Source organism: Gorilla gorilla, chromosome 15, assembly GCF_029281585.2.
Source record: "Gorilla gorilla gorilla isolate KB3781 chromosome 15, NHGRI_mGorGor1-v2.1_pri, whole genome shotgun sequence".
NCBI classification, from domain to species: domain Eukaryota; kingdom Metazoa; phylum Chordata; class Mammalia; order Primates; family Hominidae; genus Gorilla; species Gorilla gorilla.
In genome coordinates, this window is record NC_073239.2 from 76,168,798 (window position 1) to 76,186,561 (window position 17,764).

General features: G+C 41.3%; 1 protein-coding gene across 4 annotated transcripts in view; it reads left to right on the plus strand.

Moving 5' to 3' along the window:
- Positions 1-17,764, plus strand: part of DAAM1 (dishevelled associated activator of morphogenesis 1) — a 186,064-nt gene that overhangs the window by 26,463 nt on the left and 141,837 nt on the right. The gene's annotated exons all lie outside the window — the stretch shown is intronic.

A 17,764-nucleotide genomic window follows, 5' to 3' on the forward strand; every position in this document is an offset into this window, starting at 1 on the left:
TCTTCATAGATGAGGGAGTCAGGGACCTGAATGATAATTTTGGAGGAAATGAAACAGATGAAAGTGAAATAAATTATTTTCATATTGGCTCAGTGTAGCTGTGGAAACCTTTCAGCCCTGAGCCTACAAACCTTCCTGTTTGACTGGATATGACATTACCAGGAGTTTTACTTTCCTGCCTTTATTGTCCCTGGAGAGAAAAAAGAAATATGTCTTTTCCACAGCTAGACATGGAAGGTTCAAACAAATATAAAGGACCCCTGAGTTATTAACAATTCCATGGGAACATGTGCTTGGTGTATGCCCAGAATAGTTCCTTTCAAATGATTCTCTTGGTGCTTCTGCACTGTTCTTCACCAGAGTGTAACGTAAGAGCTGAATCAAGGCTTGTTCAGTCAGTGTTTGGAAAAGAAGTGGTGGCTGGATGCTGGTCAGCTGGCTTGGGCTGTTGGCAAGCTCGCCACCGACCATGCTTTCTGCAGGCGGCAGCCGCTGCAGGCTTGTTAAAGGCCTGCACCAGGCCGAAGTGTTTGCATTTGCCCTGTGGGAGCTCAGGATAACAAGGCCTTTCATAATCCACCACAGTAGTAAGCAGGCAAGTCCGGTGGCTCTGGAAATGTCCCAGTATACCAGCCAAAGGCAAAATCCCAGCTCCTTTGCCCTGTGTCACAGCCGTGGGGAGTAGGCTAGGGTGGGGGTTGAGGTAGATAAGGAAGGAAACACCAAGGAATGTCATTTGTGTTACATAAATTGATAACTCCAAGTGCCTTCTCACTGCAATTGATTGCTTTGGGTCATATATTGACAGTAAGCAATTTGATTATTTGCCTGCTGAAATGACACTATAGCATGAGAGGTCAGCCTCTTAGGACAGCCTTTCTCACGTTCCTCTCATTTTTATTCTTGCTGAGCGGGACCATATGAATGACAGGCTTGTTCGCGAGGGTAGATTTCCGTTCCATTCACGCACCTTGCAGACCCAGTCACTCTTCTTGTGGGTGGAGTTTGCTACACACAGGTGGAGTCTAGAAGGTGAGGTCCCCAGGGCCTCCCAGCCCTGTTTGAGCTGATTTTCTCTTCCTTGAGTCTTGTCCAGCCATACCTCCTCTGACTTCCCAGGGTCCCCCACTAAAATGCCTTATTCACATGAGGAGAGGACCCCGCATTCTGACCTCCTCTCCATTAATGCTGCCTGTCTCAGGCACAGTTTTTCAATGTACTGTGTTATTTCTGTATTTCTGTCAAGTCAGTATCATGCTTTTATTAAAATGACTTTGTGTGTGTGTGATATTTTTGGACAGCTGCCTGTTTATTATACTCATGCACATTGTCTGTATTTCATAGAGTAGGCAAAAAAAGGATTTTAATCAATTTCAAGAGTCAATTTCAGGCAGGACGCAGTGGCTCATGCCTGTAATACCAGCACTTTGGGAGGCCGAGGCAGGTGAATCACTGGAAGTCAGGAGTTCGAGACCAGCCTGGCCAACATGGTGAAAGCTCTTCTCTACTAAAAGTACAAAAACTAGTTGGGCGTTGTGGCATGTGCCTGTAATCCCAGGTATTTGGGAGGCTGAGGCCGGAGAATACCTTGAACTGGGAGGCAGAGGTTGCAGTGAGCTGATATTGCACCACTACACTCCAGCCTGAGGGACAGAGTGAGACTCTGTCTCAAAAGAAAAAAAAAAAAAAGTCAATTTCATGTCACCATGAAGTATTGGAATTCTTTAAGATTAGAGTAACACTTGATGTGTTTCCTGTTGACTAACCGTTTGTGTGATTTCTGTACTAATTAAGGTGTTTGGCTTAGTTACCTCAATTGGAACTATAAAGAATTGAATTTTAAGTATATACTATATGTATGTATATATAGTTTTTTTTTTTTACTTGTTTGTAGCCCAGTGATGCTTGAAAGTTGAGAGACAATACCTCCCCAAACACCCCAATATAGGAGTTTCCAGCAGTTTTTAGTTTTTTAAAACAGATATTTGATCCACGTTTATTTGTCTTGCATTGTGTTTGACCTGGTCTTGGGAGAAAAAGAAACTGTCTGAAATGGGCTGGTTTTCATGGAGGCAGGGGTGAAGTAGGGTAACCTGGCTCTTCCTAGTCTGAATCTGGGCCTTTTTTGTTACTGACCACAGTGGGCTTGGAGAGGCAGCCTGCTTGTCCTGCCAAACCTCAGGACTGCTCCCTGTGTGTGTCTGTGACTGATTTCTTAAGGGCAGTAAGGATTTAGAATTTATCAAGCACCATCACCATAACACTTCATGTACCCACCTTCAACTTGAGTACTGTGAATAGATTATCTGCATTACAATTTTACTACTGAAAATCTTCCTTTTGTGTCTTTTGAGATTTTCACTGTAGATGGGCTTCTGATTATATCAGTGTGGTGTAACCAGAGTTGGTAAAAGTTTGACATTTGATTTTTTAAAATATAACATGTCTATGCTGTTGTTATGGTATTGCTTAGCCGTATGTAGCTATTTAAATTATAATTAATTAAAGTTAAAGGCTAGGCATGGTGGCTCATGCCTGTAATCTCAGCACTTTGGGAGGCCGAGGAAGGAGGATTGCTTGAGGCCAGAAGTTCGAGACCAACCTGGGCAAAATAGTGAGACCCTGTCTCTACAAAAAAATACAAAAATGAGCCAGGCACGGTGGCTCATGCCTGTAATCCCAGCACTTTGAGAGGCCAACATGGGCGGATCACAAGGTCAGGAGTTTGAGACCAGCCTGGCCAATATGGTGAAACTCTGTCTGTACTAAAAAAAAACACAAAAAACAAAAACAAAAATTAGCCAGGCGTGGTGGTGGGCACCTGTAGTCCCAGCTACTTGGGAGACTGAGGCAGGAAAATCACTTGAACCCAGGAGGCGGAGGTTGCACGCCACTGCACTCCAGCCTGGGTGACAGAGCAAGACTCCGTCTCAAAAAAAAAAAAAAAAAAAGAATCAGGTATACTGGCATGTGCATGTAGTCCCAGCTATTTGGGAGGCTGAGGAAGGAGCATCACTTGGGCCCAGGAGTTGGAGGCTGCAGTGAACTATGATTGGGCCACTGTACTTCAGCCTGGGTGACAGAGGAAGATCCCATCTCCAAAAAAAAAAAAAAAATTCAAGATTAATTTCCTCCGTCAAACTAGCCATCTCATATATGCTCACTAGCCACGTGCAGGCTAGTGGCTACTGTAGTAGATGGTGCAGGGATAAAACATTTCCATCATCACAGAAACTTTTACTGGACAATGCTGACTGTAAACTTTTTTCTGCCCCAGAGGGTCCAAGCAAGACATTAATCACAGCAAAACAGAAGCTTTGCTTAGATGAGTTCAGGTACTGGAAAATTGCTGTTGCCTGTTCCTAGCCTAGAGAGAGAGAAATAGATGTGCCATTTTGCTCCAATTTTCTCTGAGTAGTGTTTCCTTGCTGTGATTTCATTTGTTTCTAAAGGGGTGTGAATATTCAGTAATAAGACTTGCTCATATTCAAATGCAAGTTAAATAATCTGAAACAGTATGTAAATAGTTATTATCTACCATTCCTTGACATTAGAACTGATACTTCCATGTCCAAGAGTGAAATCAAGATAAATTAAAATTACAATAAGATTAGATTATCACTATTATTTTCTGATGGCACACACACGTATGAGTTTCATCTTGTGTAGGCTTTGTCCTTTGGGGGAGCTAGAGTTTATTTTGGCTTTAATGTCTGTCTGTTGGTTTCTGATTCTTTGGAGATATTTTTAAGTCTCGGCATTTGTTAGCTATCTTTACCCTGAAATTTGAATTCACAAGTTATAAATTTATAAATACAGGAATGGAGCACAAATATTCCCTTTCCCCAGCCCTCCACACATGACTGCCAAGCTATTAATGTTTTTATATGACTGATATGCAAGGGCTGGGACTGTATTACAAGCCATATGACGGACACATAACCTGTTAGTGCTCTAGGAAGTTTCAGGTAAAAGGACAGAGGAGTGGCAGTTATTGGAAAGACCCTTTCTAGTTTATGTGAGCATTGTTTCTCTCATTTCCATTAACTTGAATAATTCTTAATGCCTTGGGAATGTATACCTGTGTTCTTTCTAATGTTGGCATTTGGTGGTGATGGTGTCTACACTGAAATTTTATCTAAAGTCTTCCCCAAACTTAAGCCTGTTCTACAGCCAGTGTGTAATACTGAAGAGGAACTTATTACCTTCCACCACCACCCCATCACCAGCCTGTCCTCAGAAACTTTGTAGGTAAAATTGTGTGAGGTTTTTTCTTTTTTTTAAATAGTCTTTTCTCGAGGGCTAGGAAAACTTACTCTATGATGATTAGCCAGGACTTGTGCATAAACCTCTGGGGGGACATCGGCATGTTGTAGTCAGTATCCTGATTCTTGTTCCCTGGTTTCTTCTGGGTATAGCAAGAACACTTTTTATTCTTGGCATAGCACTTCAAGAGATGGCTTATACATTCTTTCCTTTATATTATTTATTCTTCTGTTTCATATCTGCTTATAATTGGTGGTGCTTTTTTCTTAGTCCATGGTAAATTTGTATGTAGACTATTATACGGTACTCTTTCCTCCAAGAGTAAAGTCTAGAAAACTGGAATTTCTGCTTTCTAGAATTGGATCTTAGGTATAGTCAAGACTTAGTGCCAGTGTCTTTTATGTGTTCATAAACATCATATAAACATGCAATACTTGATTTGAACATGAGCTTGGCCAACCTGTATTCTGAGTCCTTCAGCCTTTCCTTATTTCTTGTCTTCTTACTGTAGGATCCTGCTTGTCTAATATCCCTTTGGTGTCTGCTCCTTTGCCTTGAGGACTTTGGTGCCGCTTCTGGACATGCCTTTATTCATTCTTAGCTGTGGTCCAACATCTTGCTCCAAAGGCTCACATTTACCTTGTCTGGGTGCCAGCTATAGATTATGTTTGAATTCAAGAGTGGTTCCTACTATGGATGTAGCTATTAGTTTCAAAAAATACAGATTTTTTTTTTTTCCAGGATGGCATCCATTGCCTGTCACTGAACTACAGTGAAAAGTGTTGTCTTGGCTTCAGTTCTTGATTTTAAGCATTTGACCAAATTTCAAGGTCTCTCATCCCAAGATTTTGTTTTGCCAGAAGCTTCTGGCAGGAAATAGAATGATAAAGGAAGAGATACACAGAAGTCAGAGAACTGGCGGCTCTATTCTCAGGTGTAATGGAACTTAATTAAACTTTAAGCTCCTAAAAGGCAAGCGTGATATGTTTTACTTTGTTACCTATACTTAACCTATAAGTGGCACATGGATTAACTCTAGAGCAAACATGCTCAATGTTTGCTGAGTGGATTGTTGTTTGGTCTTATTTTTGCCAACATTTAAGGGAGGTAGAAGTTAAATATTCTGTATTAGAAATAAGTTTTGCCTAGTTTTGAAGAATGAACTGGCTTATGACATGGTTTCCTCAATAGCCACAATTATTGCCCCAACAATACTTACTTTATTAGTCTTGGTTTTCTCAAGGAAACAGGACCAATAGGAAATCTGTCAGGGGGATTTATTGTAGGAAGGCCGAGGAGTCCCGCCATCTGCCATCGGCAAGCTGGAGAACTAGGGAAGGTGATGGTGTAATTTAGCTGGGTCTAAAGGCCTGAGGACCAGGAGAGCCAATAGCCAATGGTGGTGCTGGCAGAGGGGGATGGGGATGACTTACTGCTGGTGTGAGTACCAGAGCCAAAGACCTAAGAACTAGGGGATCTCCAGTGTGCAATGGAAGGAGAGGATAGATGTTTCAGCTCTAGGAGAGTGAATTCATCCTTCCTCTGCCTTTTTGTTCTACCCGGGCCCTAAACCGATTGGATGACGCCCACGCACATTGGTGAGAGAGTATCTTTCCTGAATCTACAGATTAAATGCTAATCTCTTCTAGAAACACTCTCACAGACACACCCACAAATAATGTTCTACCAGCTATCTGGGTACCCTTTAACCCAGTCAAATTACACAAGTCTACCTTGTCAACTTAACATCCATACACATCCCCTTAAACCACACCTAACCTCCAAATAAAGACAATGACAAGGTCATAATTCCACCTATCAAGGTACAATGATCCTGTGTACAACTGAAAGTGCACTAATCCCTTCTCTGGAAGTGGAGGTGAAGTCCTTGAGTGATGTTTATGTTTACTTCTCTCCTGAGACTCTGTAACTTAAATAGTATAGAAAATTATCATTACTGAAATACTGACATAAAGTCATTACCATCTTGTGTGATAAGGGAATAAGAGAGGAAGGAAAACAAAGATATTTACTTAATATATGTTTATATACACACAAACGTATTCATAACAAAATGGGGAGGAAATACTCATGGTAATTACAATCTTCCTTTCTGTAACTGGTCACATGGTCACAGATGGTATTCATAACTAGCTTTCCTACTACTCATTCTGTATTCCCTTTGCCTTCAGCTGGTTATGATTCTTTACCTGGTCGGGTGGCTTAAACCTTCATTTCTGAAGGGTCTGGATCATTGGCAGTTCTGCCTGGATTGGGTTGTTGTCATTTTTCATTGGCCTTAGTTGCTGGGCATGGTAATACTAAGAGAAGCTCTAAATGATCTCTTGTATTCCAGACATACTTTTCCTTACCTCCACTGTGGAATAGTAGTCCAGTTTCTCCTTGGTAATCTGGATGGGTCACTCCAGCCAACACTGTAACTCCTTTCTTGTCCTGCTGACTCAGAGGCATGAGGAGCCCAAAGTGGCCTGATGTCCTTAACTTGCATTTCAGTGGAATTATTGTTGTGTCTCCTGCTGGAAGCATTCTTCCCTCTGGAACTAAGGCCAGCAGAGCATAAAGTTGTGGGAATAGGAAGCAAACATTTTGCCAGTGACCCACTAGGCGTAATGGTGAGTGGTGCCACCCACTCCCATTTCCACTCCTGATTCCTATACCTGTGAATCTTGGCTGTCAGAGAAGCACTACCATATAGCAGATGCTGATTCAGAGCATATACAGTCTTCTGGCTAACCTTGCTCCAAGCCCTGCAAGGTGTTGTCAGCTACATAGCATGTAACTGAGTCTTCAGAAGGTTGTTCCATTGTACAATCAAATCAGCTACTTTAGGATGTGCTTTATGATGGTAGGGAACATGGTAAGACTAGTGAATTCCGTGAGTTCGGGCCCCTTTCCTCATTTTGTGGTCTGTGAAGTGAGTTGCTTGGTCAGAAGCAATGCTTCTTATTCACCGTGATGGTGAATAAGGCATTCTGGAAGTCCATGGTTGGTAGTTTTGGCAGAGGCATTGCATGCAGGAAAGGCGAATTCATCTCCAGAGTCAATATCCATTCCAGTAAGGATAAAACACTGTGCCTTCCTTGATGGAAGAGGTCCAGTGTAATCAACCTGCCACCAGTTAGCTGGCTGATGACCCTGGGGAATGGTGCCATAAAGGGGGCTCAGTGTTGGTCTTTGCTGCTGGCAGATTGGGCACTCAGCAGTGGCTGTAGCCAGGTCAGCCTTGGCGAGTTGAAGTCTGTGTTGCTGAGCCCATGCCTAACCTCCATCCCTGCCACCATAGCCACTTTGTTCATGAGCCACTGGGCGATGACAAGTGGCTGGGAAAAGAGGCTGACTGGCATCCATAGAATAGGTCATTCTATCCACTTGAAATCCTCCTCTGCTGAGGTTACTCTTTGGTAAGCATTCACATAGGAAACTAATATCTTCATGTTTTTAGCCCATTCAGAATGGTCTGTCAACATACCTCTCCCCCAAATTTCTTTGTGACCGATTTTCCAGTCATGTCTGTGGACATCCAGCCATGCCATTGGCTACAGCCCATGAATGGGTATATAATTGCATGTCTGGCCATTTCTTCTTTCAAGCAAAGTGCACAACCAGGTGGACTGCTGAAGTTCTGCCCACTGGGAGGATTTCCCTTCACCACTGTCCTTTGAGGATGTCACAGGGAATGGCTATAATACTGCAACTGTCCACTTTCAGGTGATGCCTGCATGTAGTGCAGAATCATCTGCAAACTAGGCCCAAGTCTTCTCTTCCTGTGTCAGCTGATTGTAGGGAATTGCCCATGAGGCCATAGGTGCAGGCTGGGACTAGAGAAGACGGTGTAGCAGGAGTGGGGACTGTGGGCATTTGAGCCATGATGACATTTAACTTACTTGTGCCTTCAGGATCTGCTTTCGCCTGATCGTGTATGTACCACTTCCATTTGATGCTGGAGTGCTGCTGTGCATGCCCAACTTTGTGGCTTGGTTGATCATATAATACCCAATTCATGATGGGCAGTTTGGGTCATATGGTAACTTGGTAGCCCATGATTAAGCACTCATTTTCTATCAAGGCCCAGCCCAAGAGCTGTCTCTCAGAAGGAGAGTAGCCATCTGTAGGTGATGGCAACACCTTATTGTAAAATCCTAAAAGCCGGTGCTGCAATTCATTTGTAGGATCCTGCTGAAGAATCTAAATGGCATCTCTGTCTGCCACTGATAGACACTTCAGGCAGTGTTGGAATCTGCTGGATCATATGGCCCCAGTGGAAGAGCAACTTGCACGGAAGCCTGGATCTATTGCAGAGCTTTATCCCATTCTGGGCCTCATTCAAAACTAGCAGCTCTTTGGGTCACTCAGTAAGTGGGCTAGAGTAACACGCCCAAATGAAGAATATGTTGCCTCCAAAATCCAGATGGGTCCACTAGTCATTGCACTTTTTGATGGTAGGAGGGGCCAAATATAACAACTTGTACTTCATCTTGGAAGGGATGTCTTAACATGCCCCACACCTCTGGACCCATAGGCATTTCACTGAGGTGGAAGACCTGCATTTTATCAGATTTGTTTCCTGCATTCTAACACACAAATGTCTTACCAGTAAGTCTGGAGTAGTTGCTGCTTCTCACTCACTAGATTCAGTCAGCATAATGTCATCAATGTAATGGTCCAGTGTGATGTCTTGTGGAAGGGAAAGGTGATCAAGATCCCTGCACACTAAATTATGATGTGGGGCTGGAAAGTTGATGTACCTCTGAGGCAGGATGGTAAAAGTTATATTGTTGGCCTTGTCAGGTGACAGCAAACTGATTTTGGCTGGCCTTGTGGACAGGTATGGAGAAAACGGCATTTGCTAGATCAATAGCAGCATACCAGGTACCAGGTGATATGTTGATTTGCTTAAGCAATGAGACCCCATCTGGTACAGCAGCTGCAATTGGAATCACTGGTTTGTTAAGCTTATGATAGTCCACTGTCCTTTTCCAAGATCCATTTGTCTTCTGCACAGGTCAAATGGGAGAGCTGAATTGGAAGATATGGTGGGAATCATCACCCCTGCAACTTTCAAATCCTTGATGGTGGCACATCTCTGTAAACCCTCTAGGAATGCAGTATTGCTTTGGATTTACTGTTTTCCTAGGTAGAGGCAGTTCTAATGTCCATTTGGCCTTTCCCACTATAATACTTTGGAAGCACGTAACTTGTTTGATTTTACAGGCTTATAGCTGCAAGGGAATTTGCCTCAGATGAATCATACATTTGAGTCTTCCCTATATCTGATTTAGATGGCATTTAGATGAGACTATGGACTTTAGACTTTTGAGTTGGTACTGGATTGAGTTAAGACTTTTGGGGCTATTGAGGTAGAATTAATGTATTTTGCACGTGAGAAAAACATGAATTTTGGAGGGGCAGGGGCAGAATGCCATGGTCTGAATTTGTTTTCCCAAATCTGTATGTTAAATCTTAATCACCAAGGTGATGCTATTAGAAGGTGGTGTCTTTAGGAGGTCATTGGGTCATGATGGCTCTGCCCTCATGAATGGGATTAGTGTACTTCCTTGCCCCTTCCACTGTGTGAGGGAACAGTGCGAAGGCACCATTCCATGAACCAGAAAGCAGCCCCATACCAGACATCGAGTATGCTGGCACCTTCACCTCACACTTCCCAACCTCTACAACCTCTAGGACTGTAAGAAATAAATCTGTGTGGGGTTTTTTTTTTTTTTTTTTTTTTGAGACGGAGTCTCTTTCTGTTACCAGGCTGGAGTGCAGTGGCGTAATCTTGGCCCACTGCAACCTCTGCCTCCTGGGTTCAAGCGATTCTCCTGCCTCAGCCTCCCGAGTAGCTGGGACTACAGGCGTGCGCCACCAGGCCCAGCTAATTTTTGTATTTTTAGTAGAGACGGGGTTTCACCATGTTGGACAGAATGGTCTCAATCTCTTGACCTTGTGATCTGCCCACCTCTGCCTCCCAAAGTGCTGGGATTACAGGCATAAGCCACCGTGCCCAGCCATAAATTTGTGTTTTTAAAAAGTTACCCAGTCTAAGGTAATTTGTTGTAGCAGCCTTAATTGCCTAAGACTATGAGTCTGTTGTTGATAGTTAATAGCTCTCACAATGAAGCCAAAAATAAATGTGATTAGTGAGGCAACACTGAAGCAAGTGTTTCCCCGTCTAAAGCAAGTTGGGACTTGAGCCTCCTCTTTCTGTGCCTTTGATTTGCCTCTCCTCCATCCTACTCCATGAATTTGTTTAGTACCACTTCTTTCATTAGCTGGTGAGGACACCTGAGGCTAGGTACAATGTGGGCTCTGGGATTCTGGATTTGTCAGGGTGGTGCAGTAGAGTGCTCACAGAGATCTGGCGGACAGAGGTCTTGATTTGAGGCTGTCCTTGGGCCAGCTTTAGCCCTGCTGGTACTGATTCTGGGCAAGGTTTGATCTAGTTTCCTTTTTTGTAAAGTATTAAGATGCCTGTTGTCCCTGACTACTGAGAGGGTGCTTGTGAAGATCAAAGGAGAAATAGTACATGGAATCACTTTGCATAGCACTATAAAATGTAAGATCATGCTATTAAAAATAATAATAGGTTGCCCATGTATATCTATGAATTGATATATATATTAATTGAACCCTCTTACTAATGTGGCAAGAAACTCAAGCCCTACGACATTGGGGCAACTAAGAACAACTCTAAGGAGTCTAATGCAACATATACTCGAAATGTGTTTCAGTTGCCTGATGATAATTTTTTTTTTTTATATTTGAGTAGTCAACCTGAGACCTCTTATTATTTTCAAGTAGTTTCAGACTGGAACTTAGGATACTTTTCACTGGAATGCATTTGGTAGAATGTCCCCTGGGACTTTCAGCTTGATGGAGGGGTATTGAACAGATACCTACTTCCTTAGTATATTGCTCTGTTTACTGACTTGGTTTGTACCTCTGTAAGAGCATAGAGAAGGCACCAAGTAGCACCAAAGGGGATATTTCTTTGTTCTTTTCCTTTTAGTTGATATATCAGAATTATTTTGGTTGCAAGCAAGAGAAACTAAATTTAAGACAAACACACACACACACACACGTACATAGCAGAAGAATATGGGGCAGTCTTTGTATCTGTAAGGAAGACTGGAAAGCATAGGAGACTTTGGGCATTTAGGGTTCCAGGAAGAAAGTCAATTTCTCGCATCTTAGGTCTGCTCAGCATCACATTTCTAGCAGGATTGGGGGTGGGATGGGCCTGACATGATACCAAGAGTGCAGGGAATGGAGGTGGGTCATTCCTTGTAAAGTCAATCTCTGTATGCTAGGCAGGCAAAAACAGCAACAGATTTCAGTAGGATTCTCAGTTGTCTGAAACTAGAAGCAATTTAACATGCTTATTCACTAACATGGGTTAAGCTGCCTTTTCATTTTTGCTGAAGTAGAAGTTTAGAAAGATGGAAGAGGGAAGGATCATCATTAGATCGGGAAACATTTGCCCTGCAAATGCAATAGGAGGGCCCTTTCATTAGAACCTGGGAATGGACTGGGACACTAAGTAGCATCCCTGTACTATTTTAAAGTCCTGTGGATGGCTACATAGGCTGGCATTGCCCAACTCCAGTCACATAAAGCGCAGCATGAATAGTGCGTCTGGAGTTGTACAAGTTATAGTTTCCACCTTTCCACGTCTCTGACTGTTTGTCAGATTTTCCCCCCACCTTGTTTTCTACTTTAATTAAAATGCCTAGCATACATCTGTAGAATTTCCAGTAAAACTGACTGTTTTGAATTAAAATATTGAGTTGCCCAGAATAAAATGATTATATGGTATACCTTTAAAGTGCTTCTTTTACATTCCAATTTAAGCTTCTGGTTCTCTACAGACTCTCTTACAAATACTGTTGGTGCTTTCATAAAGTGACTTGCTGTACAGAAATGGGCTTACATGTGAACAAGGATGGTGTGGTGTACCTTTTCATTTCCTTTTCTTTGCCCCTTACTCCTGAAAGTATGCTTTCAGGGAATAGGAGGGGAAAAGTCTCTGGTTCCCCATTACAGACTGACTATGTAGGTCACCTTCTTGTTATCTTAACGTAGTTTCACTGAGACGGCCATGAGATTGTGAGACCTGTGTTTGTGTGAAGGTCCTGAAGGACTTGTTTGGGATGGCCAGGTACTAGAAGTATGATTTGCAAGTTTAATTTGTTCCAACACCTAATATTCCTACAGTGTTTATCTTGTGCTGCATAAAATATGCAGAAAAATGGGAGGATTCACATATAGGCTTGGATTCTCCCCACATCTCATTATCTCAATTATCTGTAACCTCGTGCTTGTTCCACTTTTTCCAGTTTTCCAGACCAGATCTGGTGCTCCAGAACATGATTAGGAGAAGCTGTTCACATTGTAAGCTCTTTCACTAAACTTGATTCTTTTGAGGGTAGGGATAGGTTGTGTTTCCATCAGTGCTGGGCACACAGAGGACACGTAGTCCAAATGTGTTTGAGTTCATAGAGCACCCATAGGGTCACCCAGGACTAATGAATGGACGGTACTCCTTGTTCCACAGGCAGGCTATCCCAGTGAGACGCGGGGATTTCTTACCCCTAGTCATTGCTACCGATTTGTATCTCTGCCACACACCGAAACAGTTGAGGCAGGAGTCTTCTAGAAAAGGTTTACCTGCAAGTAAAGACAACTTAGAGCATAGAACTTGGTTACTAGTAGAAACCCTTTGAACTTTTTTGAAGAAGTGCTGGAATTACATGTTTCAACCCACAAGTTGTTTTTTCCTACCACTTTTTTTTTCTTCTAAATCTTAAGGGAAGAAAAAAAATCGTAGGCTGTAATAATGAAATCTTTTAAATTTGTGGCATGATGGGAAAATGTAATCACAGTGTCAACATTCTGTCATTCTCTATTCATCTTTCTTTATGGAAAAAAATAATTATGGTGGTTTTCACTGACAAAGTTCCAAGGATCTAATGGTTTCCCATGACATAAGTTAGATGTTAAAGATGTGTAACCTATAGGTAATATCAGCTTCTCAGAAAATTTAGAAATGATACTCTTGCCCAGTATTGTGTCTCCCTCCTCCGCTCCCCAACTTCCAAGAAGAAAACTAAAGGAAGGGGAAATTGTATTTTTGCTATTGGTTGAAAATGGTTCGGAGTATCACTTGACTTTTAATGAAATCTGGAAATTCACTTAACTCCAACTGCTTTGTCTTCCCACACATTTCGAATGAATGTTAAAAGGAAAATACCTCTGTAGAAACAGGGCTATTTTTAGATTTCACTCATATGTTTGGGTTTCATCACTCAGATTCTTTTCCCTCAGGGCCAGAGAGTCGTATTTGTGTGTTCTGTGCTTGATGGCTTTTTCTTATTCTCCACTCAGAACCACCTGGAGGCCAGCACACTTAGTCCACATGTCCATTTATAATCTGAATAAATCATGTATTTTCCTTGCCTACCTTTTCCCTCTGCCTTTCCCCCAAGTGTTGTAGATCAAAAGGTTACTTTGTTTTGGACTTAGCTATGGTTTTAAATAATTTATTTCACCTGGATTCTAGTGGCAGTCCATTGGTAGAATGAATACTCTGTTTCCGTCTTTTTCCTGAGTTCTAAAACACTTCAATTTTTGATTGACTTTTAAAAGTTACATTATATTTAGAAAATGTTAGAGAAATAGTCTAACAAATTCCTTTTAATGAGGATTTGGTTATGAATATTGTAGTTCTGATTAACAAGCAAGTATTAAAACTAAAAAGCATTTAATGGGCTGATTTTGAAGACTCCTCGCAGGGTGTTTCTTCCATGTGTGCCATTTTGCCCAGCCCTACATGTCAGCAGTGGAAGATATTGATTTAGTATGTTTTTACCAAAGACACTCCCACTTCTCATTGAGCGAATGATGCATTTTGTAGTGTGTTTTTCATTATGGTTAGAGGAGATCTTCCTTGAGACCAGTGTGTCATTTGGCTTTTGATTTTTGTGAGTTGTTACCTCTTTAGTCCTAAACTGTAACTTCATCGTGCAAGCATTTAACCCTAAGCATCACCCTAAATGATGTAGCATTGCATGTCAGGTATTTACTAATTCGTCTTTATGACATACTGATATCTTTTAAAAGCCTATATAATACCCTTGATTTATAAATTCACTTCACATTGCTCTTAAGAGAAGGTGTAGGTAAAACCAAGAATAAACATACAAACAAGATTAAAATGAAGACCCACACTGACTTACTATCTGTCCTGGCCCTTTGTGTATTTATTCTACTCTCATTTTTGAAGTAAATCCAGTAGAAAGATTTCTTCTTTCTTTACTTCCTAAGAGATGGCCAACAGTGGAGTTCTAAGTTCCAAAAACATGGTAAGAGTAAATAAAGTAGTGTAAAACCTGGTTGATTAAACTTCTTGGTTGAAATTAAGTAGAAGGAGGCTTAATCCCACCTTGTGGGTTAGTTTCTGCTTTTAGCAAGCCCTCAGAGGCACTTCAGTGAAGGCATGGCTCTGGCTGGTGGTTTCCTTCCTGATAGGTGGCCATGGCTATTTTCCTGTCTATAAATAACTGTTCACCAGGTTGAAATGAATGCCAAATAAGCTTGTCCCACCACCACCCATCTTAATAGTAGAATGTTTGAGATAATGGAACAGTGATAAGGGTAAATAAATTTAGCACTGTCAACCTACCAGCATAAACCTTAGCTGATTTTAAATTTAAGGCCCACTATTAACTCTCTTACCCTTGCAAATTGAATTTCAGCTATGATGTAGTTGAGACAAACCACACAACAGATCCGTCATTTCTCTTTGTGAAACAGCGGGTACCTGGGTGTGCCTCTTACCACTTCCTTGCAAATGGGTCCCCTCAGGTGGCTGCAATGGAACTAGACTCCCAGTAGCCTTTGTTACTTGGAAGTCTGATTGGGGCAGCACAGAAACTCCTGTAACTGGAAGCAAACACTGCAGCCGAGGGGGGTGATGCTTAGAGGCTTTTTTTTTTTTTTCCCCCCACAAGCTAGGATTCCCTTACCCAGGAGGCATTGGTATGCCACGGGGTTAACATGGAGCCTCTTCCTGGGCTGGGTTTCTTTTTATCCAAACAAATTAAATACTTAAAAAATATAACAGATACTAATTAAATTCACCAGAGACTACTAAGTTATGTAAATATAAAAAGCATTATTCATTGCAAGTTCTCTCTTATTTGTGGGATCTAAAAATCAAAACAGTTGAACTCATGGACTTAGAAAGTAGTAGAAGGATGATTACCAGAGGCTGGGAAGGGTAGTGGGGGGCTTGGAGGAAGTGGGGAAAGTTAATGGGTACAGAAAAACTCAGAATGAATGAGACCTACTATTTGACAGCATAACAGGGTGACTGTAGTCAATGATAACTTAATTGTGCATTTTAAAATAACTGAAAGAATGTAATTGAATTGTTTGTAACACAAAGGATAAATGCTTGAGGGGAGGGGTGGGAGGGGTACTCTATTCTTCATGATGTGATTATTTCACAGTGCATGCCTGTATCAAAACATCTAATGCACCTCACAGATATGTACACCTATGTACCCATAAAAATTAAAAATAAAAAGTTTGTAAGCATTATTATATGGCATGTGGGATTCGTTCCACTATCTTTGTTGCCAGAATTAAAAATGTTCTCTGTTGAACAACTGTGCACTTGCTGTCAATGTCTTTTGCTGCTTAAAATTATGTAGACACTAAGACAGATCAAATTCAGATATTTCAAGCAAGCAGGTGATGTACTGAGCATGGGAAGGAAAGTACATATTACTTTGTTTATTAAACACACAAGAATATATTCATTTCCACTTCCTTTTTCTTCAAACATATGGCACAGCATATTATTTTCCCACTTAATATTTTTAATTGACAAATCATAATTGTATATATTTATGGGGTTCAATGTGATGTTTTGATTTATGTATACAATGTAGAACGATTAAATCAAACTAACATCTTATATTTCCCCACCTTTGATACAAATGTAAGCACAAGAAATATTTTACTTCTAATTTTTCTAAGTAGGAAAAGTGCAAGCAATAATGATGAAAAATGGTGAATGAGCCCTACCCTTGAAGTTAAGAAAGGGTAGGGAGTAGTGGGGACCATGGCAAACTCAGCATCAGATTTGTTGATGCTTGCGAATGAAAGTCTAGCTATTTGGCAATTAATAAAACCACATTTAAAAACACGTTATTATTTTTTAAGGGAAGTATTTTGTTTAGTGATTAAGACGTTGGCTCTAGAGTCAGACAGCCAGGGTTCAGATCTCAGTTGTACCATTCATTATCTGTGCAACCTTGGCAGTATACTTAATCTTTGGGCCTCGAATCCTCACTGTATAACTTGCCAGTAATAAAACTCACATCACCGGCTTGTAGTTAGAACTTGATGAGGAATCCATTAGAAGAACTCAGTGCCTGGCATACAGTATGTGCTTAACAAACTTTAGCTACGATATTGTTGGTCAACACCGAGGAGGTCTACCAAAGCATATAAGTGGACCTCTGCAGTGGACTAAATGTGTCCTTTCAAAATGCCTATGTCAAAATCCTAATCCCAGTGTGATGGTATTTGGAGGTGGAGTCTTTGGGAGGTAATTTTATGAGGACTCAGCATGTGAAGTGGTGGGCACATTTGAGAAATATACTATTTGTTGAGAACTTAGTAAAGTATGCTCCAGCCTGAGAGCTAGTACTATTTTATCACCACTTTACAGAGAGGAAACAGATAGCAAGTTAATTCTCTTGGGAAGTTGTGTGCTGGATTTCTCCAGCAGTGCTGCTGCTTAAAGGTTGGCACTTCCGCATATTTCTCACCTTGTTTTTCTATAGCCTATTCAAGTCTGGTTATAAACACCCATACCTGTCACCACACAGCATTTACCATGAGGAGAGCTTGTTCTGCAGATCCAAGCATTGTCAAGGCCAGTTGGATGTCACACCTCCAGAGAATATCGAAACTACTGGTTCTTCCTAAATGTATACTGGTCACTGAGAGTCATGGTTTTATCAGAGAACCTCTGTCTTAGCCTTCCTGCAGAAGACCTTTGACTTCCTTTATTCTTGAATCTAAAAATGCAAAGTTGTCTTTTCAGATTCATAAATCCCCTAAAAAATCAGAGGGGCAAGGACGTTAACAAAGGAGATGGATATGGTGGCTGTTCACCAACATGTTGAAATTCTGTACCCTGAAACAGTCTTCTGTTTAGTTTGGAATGATAAAATAAGCTATGTAGTATGTCTCTACAGGTTTTAGAGGAATATATTGCATTTCTTTTTTTTTCTTTCTTTTTTAAAATTTTCTCTTTTTTTTTCTTTTAAGTTCTGGGATACATGTGCAGAATGTGCAGGTTTGTTACATAGGTATACATGTGCCATGGTGGTTTGCTGCACCTATCAACCCGTCATCTAGGTTTTGAGTCCTGCATGCACTAGTGTTTGTCCAAATGCTCTCC